A 9,450-nucleotide genomic window follows, 5' to 3' on the forward strand; every position below is an offset into this window, starting at 1 on the left:
CAGCGCTGAGTTCTGCCTGAATGTTGTGTTCTGCAACCAGAAAACAAAAAACCCCAAAAAAACCCCAAAGATGTGCCCAAGCACCCCAGAGTTTTCTTGTAGGTTTGATTGGAGGTTTGCCTCAACTGTCACTATTCAAGGAGTCCTTCTTATTGCTCTCTGCTCCTCACCATTCTTATGGGTAGTGGTTGCAACTCCTGAGCACAGTCTCTGCTATTCTTGAGCCCTGGTCCCTGATCCACATCTGCCTGGCCTCACTCCTATTCTGTCTAGTTCTTCTGGATCTTTTCCCATGTCACTGCTCTTCCTAATCCTCAATTTAATCCCAGGCTAAACTTTTATTTTATTCTTGAAAGAATTCCTAGATATATTTTGGGCAAATTTCTGGCCTTTCATCTCACTTATCTGGATCATTGGACTCTTCACGTTTGTATCCGTTGACCACAGTTGTCTTCATTCACTTCTTCTGAGCCTGCCTGACCCTGACCATGTTGCTGAGACCTCTTAACAACCAGGGACCTCGTAAAGGGACATGGATGATCAGCAATGTCATTGACTGTTCAATAGCCAGAACGTTTGGTTATCTTTTCTCCCAGATACAGACCACACTGCAAATCTATGAGGCTGATGGCACAGCAGGCTGGAGGAGGAAAGGAGACTCTCTCAAACTTAAACCCAAGACCATTCAAGAGCAGCAGTGAAGACTCTGTCTGCAGGCATAATGGTAAATAAAACAGGTAATGACCATTTTCTAGCTATGAGGTCAATTGTCATAGCATATATGGGTCTGAGTAGCTAAATGCTCCTCACCCCCAACCACGGGGGAAAAACAAAAAGAAAGAAAGAAAAAAAACCTCAGGTTGGCCACATACAAATTGCCCATTGGGAACCATCCCTATCCCAGGCTATCCCCAAAGTGTGCCTGGGTACTGTTTGAGAAAACTCACTTGGCCCAAACTAAACCCATCCAGTGAATCACAGTTGTGATTTAACACTATGGACAATGGCTTGGTCCCCTGGTGGGGTGTGCACCTCTGGGTGCAGACTGGAGGATGGCCCTGGTTTGGCAGTCTCTCTGCCCTCCTGAGAAAAGCTTCCAGGGTGGGGAAGAAAAGCCTGGCTGCTGCATTGACACAGTCCTGCTACAGGTGTCTTTACCAGGCTGATGGAGCCGGAGTGAATTCAACAACAACAATATCCCAACTCATCCTCAGCCAGCTGAGGGACCATCAGTCTTACGACCAGCCAAGGCAGAAAGTGCCAAACCACAGACAGGGCAATTGAGAATCAACCTCTTGGCACCATCCCCACATCACCCACGTGGAAGGATGTGTCCAATTCTCAGCACTGAACGACTCACATCCACGACAGCAGGGTACCGAAATCCAGCTCTGAAGGGAAACTCCCACTTTAAGGCAGTTTCATACCTGACAGTGCACTGAGAAATTTTGGGCAAAGCTTAGTTCTTCAGCAGCCCCAACATTCTGGCCTTTATAGAGACACTTTGAACTCTGTATCACAAGTTGACCACTGTACTTCAGCCCATCACTAATTTCCTTTTCCCTATTTCTTTTTGCTACACTGTTCACCAGGACCCTAATCAGTGTAGAAGTAAGAAGTTGAGAGACAAAACTGTCAGAAAGTTGATAATGTCCACGGAGTATTCATTTATGTGCTGTGAAACACATTAGGAAGCCAAGGTGGAGAAATTGTATTGCAGAACTGGCTTGCATCTTGGCAGGGATCATATTTTATGCCATGTTAAACCTAGGAAGACATTTACTGACTAGTACTAAAGCAAGTCCTGCAGTAAACTGATGTATAGATTACCAGTCACATCTTTCACTTGTTAAATAATGGAGCTTTTTCTCTACTTGTAGGACGCTGACAGGCAGTAACACAAAACTGAAGAGCTGTACTGAAAGGAAGTTGAAAGGGAACGTTAAGAGTCAAATGATTTCGGGACTCAGAGTTTACGCAAACAGTAAATTTTCAATGCCAAATATTAATAGAACAAACAACAGAATAAAGTCTATTAGAACTAAAATATGGGAATTAAGTTCAGAAATAGAATATAGAAAAAATATGCACATAGGTAAGCCAATTTAAAAATTAATAATAAAAATTATTAATAAGAATCTATTAAAAAACGTTCTGAAGAGCAATGTCCTAAAGCTTTGAAAGATAGTAATAAAAACTGCTCCAACCAAGTACTTTGCCAGACAGCTGTTCAGACTAATAGATGATCAATATGGGATAGATAAGCACTGAAGACACATTATCTCACTACAGCAGAGTCAAATAAATGGTGAGGTTGCATACCACTCCACAGCCTTTCCTTACTGGGAGCACATCTGAAGAGATATCTCAAATTGAAGCGTCCATAGAAAAGATTTTCAAACAAACTGATAAAGCGAGTAAGACAAATCTGCAAGACCAGATGATATCCACCCAAGAGCTATATGAAAATCCAAAGAGGAAGTTGCTGAACAGCTATCCACGGTGCAGAGCCACCCTGCTGTTTAAATCAGCCTGTGTCAAAAGAATAGAAGCAGTAAACTTGATGCAAAATGAAATAGCAGTTTCCAGAGACACTCTTGAAGAGAAGTGTGATTCCGTATAAGGCAAAGTGATAAATATTCTAAAAAAGAATATTAGGTGCATTGGGGAGCAAGGTGTAATGGGGAAGACTCAAGTGTTCAATCTATAGGTGGAATTCATGTCTCAGATCAGGTTCTTTGAAGGTGTCACTGAGTTTTGGGGCATGGTGATCTGAGCAATGTGGTTCACTTGGATTTCTAAATGTGGGAACCTATGAAAAAATTAAGCTGTTCTTGAACAAGGGAGAAAGTCCTCTTGTGGCTCAACAGCTGGTTAAAGCTATGACACCAAAGAAGGAATAAATAAACGACCTTGTTTCATAATGAAGGGAGCCAATCTGCAGGACTGGATGAGGTACCATGCTACTAGGACCTCTGGTGCTCAATACACACATTTATTCTAGAAAAGGCATAAGAAGTGAAAAGCAGAGTAATGACTCTTTCTGATGATACTAAGCCATCTCAAATAGTCCAAACTAAAGCTGTGAGCAAAGAAACACGGAAAGACTTACAATGCTAAGTCACTGCGCAATAAAATGGAAGACAACATTCAGAGTAATATAAGTAATGAGAAAAAATCAGTCCTAAGGATACAGGCACAACAATGAGTGCTGAGTGAGCTACTGCTGTTGGGAATAAGATCCTGGAGCTACTGTGGATGGTTTTCTAAAAACCAGAATTTAATGCTCTATGGGGATTAAAAAGGCAAAGAGAAAATTAAAAACTTCAGAGCAAAGAATTTTTGCACATTGCTCCAGTGCACCAATCTCATATAGGATAAAGCAGAATTCCAAGAAGCAAGAAAGGGCAAGAAGACCCAGAGACAGGGAACAGTTTCCAGACAAGAAGAGCCAGAGTAGGTTAAAACACTTCATCTTGGGGGAAAAGAAGACAGAGAGGATCTGACAGAGCTGTGTGAAGTCATGAGTTGCATAGCAAAGATGAAGAGGAAATAATTTCTCAGAACATCAAGGGTCAAAGACTATCTAATGAAACCATCCGGCAGCTACTTTAGAACAGAAAGAAGGATATTTATTTCACAAATAAGTTATGGGACTCCTCACCATGGACAGAAAAGATTACAAATTAGTACAAATGGACTTAAAACAGGAATGGTGGCTAGGGCAGCAGGGCTACTAAAACGCCATAGGCCAAACTCAAAATTTAGTTCAGGAGTTCCTTTAGCTGTTGACTTCCAGAAGCTGGGGTGACGTACCATGGGTAGGACCACTCCGCACTCAACCTGCTTCTCACATTTATTTATTTTTTTAGTTTCTTACAGTCTTCCTATTTCATAACTCAGAGACAGTATGACCCTGGACTCCCATGTCCTTATTCACTAACCTGCCTCTAAAGTAATGTATCCCAATGTGAATTTCAAACTTAACCAGGAACAAGCTGCTTTTTTTTGAAGTTTTGTGGAAAAATACCAAGTGGCACTATTGATATACTTAATAATAAATTCAGCCCTTCTGATGAATGGTTAATAGAAGAAAATAATAAACTTTATTAGGTGATAAGACCTCCTCCATGAAGATGAGCCTCTCTGGGAATCCTTTACCTTCTCAAAACCTTGATTTCTGCACCATCATGGTGACTACCCACTGGAGATGTGGGTACTTAGCTCATGTAAATGAAGCTCTCAGTGGTAGTACTCTTCCCTTTTCACCATTGAAAGATGTTTTACACTTGCAGCATCTGACTAGAGAGTTTATAATAAATGTGCCTCTAACTGCACTCTACTGGAACCACTAAGAGTCATCGGGAATTCTTGGGTCCTTGCAAACCACATTCAGCAGCCACCATTAAAAATATCTGGCAAACAAGTGCTTGCTTTGCCCTCACCCACAAAAGTAAACTTCCATTCAAAACACACAGGTTTGAACTAAAAAAAGACTGTCCTGTACCTATGTTCTGTTTAAGATCCAATGTCCTTTTTCCTTTTTGTAGACCAAAAGAATATTAAGTGAAAGACTTCAGCATCCTCACACCTCCTCTTTATTTTTTTTTCTTTCCAGCCACAATTTCTACACAGAGATTTTTCATGTTCTGCTTTTGCCATGGCATTTGTCACTAAGCATGAACTGTCACTGAAGACACCTTTATCCAAGGTCATCTCAGCCTCTTGTCCATCTGAAGGAACAGGGCAGGGTTTGAGGCTGACCAGGAATATCATCTGATGGGGGGGGACAGCTGTAAGGGACAAGCTTGCTGTCACTGACCGGAGAGAAGCAGCAATGCTAGAAGGAAATAAGCTAAGAGAGGGGACCTGAAACTCCAAAAAGAAAATCAATAAAGCCCAAAGGATGCTCAATGCACATGGGAAAACTAAAGCAGAGAGAAGCCTGAGGTTGCTTGCATGAGCCTACGTATCTCTTGTCTAGATGTAAAAAGTAATCATTTGAAAAGCCTAGAAAATACCATCCACTTCAGCTCTCACCACCGTGATTGGCTAAAGGAGGAAGAGTTTGACTTAATGCTGATACTGGACACCTTGTTGGTGCTGTAGGACACAGGGACCACAGTGAGGAGGTGGGCTGGGACAAGGAAGGACACAGTACTGCTGCCTGCCAGGATCCACAGGAGACCAGGAGCACTACAGGGAACACCCACAAGAGAAGTTTTGGCAGAGCCAGGACTGCACCTCATGTCCATCTGCACACACAACCCCTCTCCTGACCACATGAAGAACCTCTCAGCCTCAGGCAGGTCCTAAACAAACGAATGGGAGCATTTTTACTGGTTTCAATGGTGGATGAGGTCAGATGGGGCTGAAGCTAGACTAGCTGCCAGTACAACTGTGCATAAATCAGTGGATTGGCTCACAGATGGAGAGAGAGTTGAGGTTTTTGCAGGTCCTTACCCAGCTATTCAACCTGTACATCTCACATCCCTGCAATTCAGGAGCCCATACCCACGCTTGCTGAAGTCAATGGAAGAGTTGTCCTTGCCCTTGATGGCTCCAGAGTCACTGCATAAGCTGCTACAGGGTGGCTAAGCCTCTTGGCTGGTTAGTGGAGACACATCTTTCACCTTGCCCTAGCAGGAGGGAGGCAGTGAGGCATTTGTCTGAGTAACGTAGTACTTCCATGGAGCTAGGCTGAGAACTTCAGGCTTCTTTAAATTTTAAATAAAAACGTTTTTTTAAAAAATTGGGCCTCTCCAGTCTGTAGCAGAGTGCATCCAAATCAGTCTGCAAGACTGCCAAGCACCCAGTGGCTGCTACCAAGATGTACATTGATGTTTCAGAAAGTCAGACACCTGACTGGGATTCAAAGATATTGGGGCCAGAGGGATCCTGTACGAGTGTTTAGTCCAGCCCTCCACATAAAATAAATTCATATTATAAGTGCTGCATCAAGTCCACAGTTTAAACCATAACATATAGCTTTAAAAGATGTCCTTCTTTTACTTATATAATTTAAGCAGTACAGACTCAATTATTCCTCTAGTTGATATATTGCAAAGACTGTTACATTCAGCACAACTATATAGCTCTTGCCACAAGTCTCATTTGCTCTGCTTCTGGAAATCACTGCACTTCTTTCTGAGGCTAGAAAGCCACTGGGCAGCAGCAATATCCTCCTCGTGGGATGCGAATGGGCCATCAGCATCTCACCCTTCGCTCTTGCTGAGATGCACTGACAATACATCTTTTTCAGACCTTGGATCACTGTTACAGCCCCTCGGAGAGGAGAGGAGAGGAGAGGAGAGGAGAGGAGAGGAGAGGAGAGGAGAGGAGAGGAGAGGAGAGGAGAGGAGAGGAGAGGAGAGGAGAGGAGAGGAGAGGAGAGGAGAGGAGAGGAGACTTAAATGTCATCATTCAGTCTAAAGGAATAAAATTAAGCTGCAGACTGCCACAAGCACTTTTCCCTCTGAGTGCATATTGACTGTGTCAAGTCAAAAACAAGCATTTAAAAAGAAATACAATTTTAGTCAATGACAGATATGACTCCAGTATACACTGGGTGTGAATAACTCCCATTTCTTACCTCATTTCACTATCCTTCCTCAGTTTCATGTTATCCAAGAGGACTATCCTATAATCCTGACCATGCACATTTGCCAAGTCTCCTAACAGCTTTAAAAAACCCCACAGATGAGAGACCACCAACTTTATGGGTTCTTGCAACTCCCTCTGTACATTTTATGGGTATTTAGCAATGCTACAGGGTTTTCTCTGCAATTGAGAAATCTCAAAATTTCTTGTCTCTTCACTAATAATAGACATGTGTTTTAGCAGCCTTTTCTAACTTTTTCTCTCTGTTCCTGCCTATATTCTCAAACTGCTGATTTGTAAGATGTACTTTTCATAGAACTATAAAAGCAGTGCATTTTGTTCTTTTTTTTTTTTCTTTTCTTTTTTTTTTTTTCCAGATTAGGAACTGGACAAACTTTTAGTCTGCCAAGCTTTTTATATTTCTTTTTTATTTGTTATTTAAATACTTCACAATAAAAGAATGTGCTCCTGATGGAATTTTTATTACAAAAAAAGAGAAGTTCTGCCCTTCTCCTTTCTTATATCTTACACACTTCGAAACACATACTGAAATTCTTTCACCTTCCAAGGAAAACAGCCGCTCAATTGCTGTCAAACTATTAATGATAATGTCAGAGTACCTGAGACATATTTAAACATTAAAAGAAGAAGGATTAAGGACGCATCTGAATCTCACTTTGATGACTCAACCTTACATTGATACACTCAGCATGCCACTTGCAACCAGACTTCTGGTTTTGCTCTTCAACAGCTTTTTAAAATAATTCCTCTTGCCTAAGGAGGATGTTGGAAGAGGTACATGAGAGCAGACGTTCCTGTTTAACAAGTGCAGAGCTCTAGTTTTTCACAGGATTTGGACATGTGTTCTGCTTTTCAGAAAGTATACAAAGCTGTCACCAGCTGAATCACCTTTCAGAAATGCTCAGGATGCTTTCCTGGGGAAGATATCCTGTCCTTCTGCCTCTGCTTTGGAGACATCTCCTGGCACCCACCTGCAGCTGTCTTTCCCCCATTGTCTATCCTGGGCACTGAAGACAAGCCTTCCAAACACCCCAAACCGCACCTACCGCTAAACCTTGCCATTGAGTAGCTTGTTTCCATTTCCTGTCCTTTCTACTTATTTATCCTTTCAAAAAATACATTATCTGAAGACACATTCTATGGTTTCTCAGTCATTTCTTTCACCCAGATCAATATTTAGCTGAGCGGAGAGGCACCCAACAGGGTGCTTCACCCACAGGCAGAAGGCAGGGACTGGTTTAGGGCAGGGTGCTGAAGTGTCAGGGACAGCTCTACTGTCCTACCTACTGGATGGAGTTAATCCATGACTCTGAGTAACACAGTGCCAGAGGATGCTGGAATGGAAGGTTAACACTTCTCCAGTGGTTTTCCCCCAGGACTCTTATGTCCTTCACAGGGGACTGGCAAAGCATTTATTTCCTTATTATTTACCCTTGAAGGCAGAGGTAACAGAGTTGCTTGGCAAGCTTCTTGGTTGGTGCTTATACTGAAGTTATTTTCTTGGTGGGTCTCAAAGTAGAGGAGCAACCCCTTTCCCACCTCACTAGCATGCAGCCACAGCCACACCACCACATCACAAAATGCCCAGCATATGGAACAGGGCTGGGCTGGGTTAGATTTGCTTACCCAGAGCAGAAAGGACCCCAGAGCTATCAAAGGGAGGCAATGGGAGTCAGGCAAGGAGGAGGCAGGGCAATGGGATCAGACACTGGCACTGAACCACCAGCTTGGCTCTGCCATTGATGAAACCTCCCCCTGTGTGTGCCTGTGCCCTGCCTTACCCATGTCTGTGAATACTTGCCCTGTAGGACACCGCAGGACTGCTAAAATGATGCAATTCTGAGTGCAGACAAGGCTGACATTAAGTGATCTGCAGAAAAGAAAGGTCAGAAGTTTTGTTACAACTCATAACCATGTCCCTGTTGCTCTGCACTTCTCCCACACAGGCAGGCGATTCCCTCTATCTGTTTTTCACCTCATGACATCATTTTGGCACATAGGTACCATGCAGCAGAATCAGCTGCTGCATCCACATGGCACAGAGCAGCCAGCACTGCCCAGAGATTTTCTTGCATTCAGTCCCGAAGGCCATGTTGCTCCGGTGGCATGGCACAAGGCCACATCGCTCCTAGTCTGAATAGCAACACCAGCATGGCCCTTCTGCTTTGATTTCCAGAGGCAAGGTAGTCTCCGTGAGCTCAGGCATCGCTGCCCATCTCCATTGCATGTGGAAACCGTGCCAATGGCTCAGGGGCTACCACAGCTTGCGCAGAAGGGCAGGTTTTACTCTGCAGGAAACTCATCCTTGCTTAATTGGAAGAGTAACTTCCAGCGAAATAACCCAGGCTGGTAGAAAAGGTTGTATGGACCCTTTCATTGCAGTTTAAATCTCTCTCCCTTCAGTTTAGCCTCAAGCAAGCTTTAGTTACAACCACCTTTAAGGCAAACAGGAGCAATCCAATCGGTTGATAGTGTAGAGAGTCGGCATGAAGTTTGTGTGCTTTAATGGAGCAAAACAGGTTACTGCACTCGGTGCAGGTTTGTATGTACACAGCATCTGCATGCCATGGTTAGCAGCTGTTGCTGCTGTATCCACTGCAAACGGGGCACAAGCGGCGACGGGGCATATGCACCACACAGTGCGTCACCCTGAGGGACAAGACCATCATGACTCAGCCCTGATTTGGGCCTCCCCAGCTCTCCTGTGATACCCATAACTACAAGGATACTAAAAGGAGAGAAGGGAAAGGTCTGACAGGCAGTTATGTGACCAGGGACGCTCAGGTTTAGGTTTCTTCTTGGAAGCACTCTGTAACGCAGCTACCGCCA

This window comes from Falco rusticolus, chromosome 1 (assembly GCF_015220075.1).
Source record: "Falco rusticolus isolate bFalRus1 chromosome 1, bFalRus1.pri, whole genome shotgun sequence".
Classification (NCBI taxonomy): Eukaryota; Metazoa; Chordata; class Aves; order Falconiformes; family Falconidae; genus Falco; species Falco rusticolus.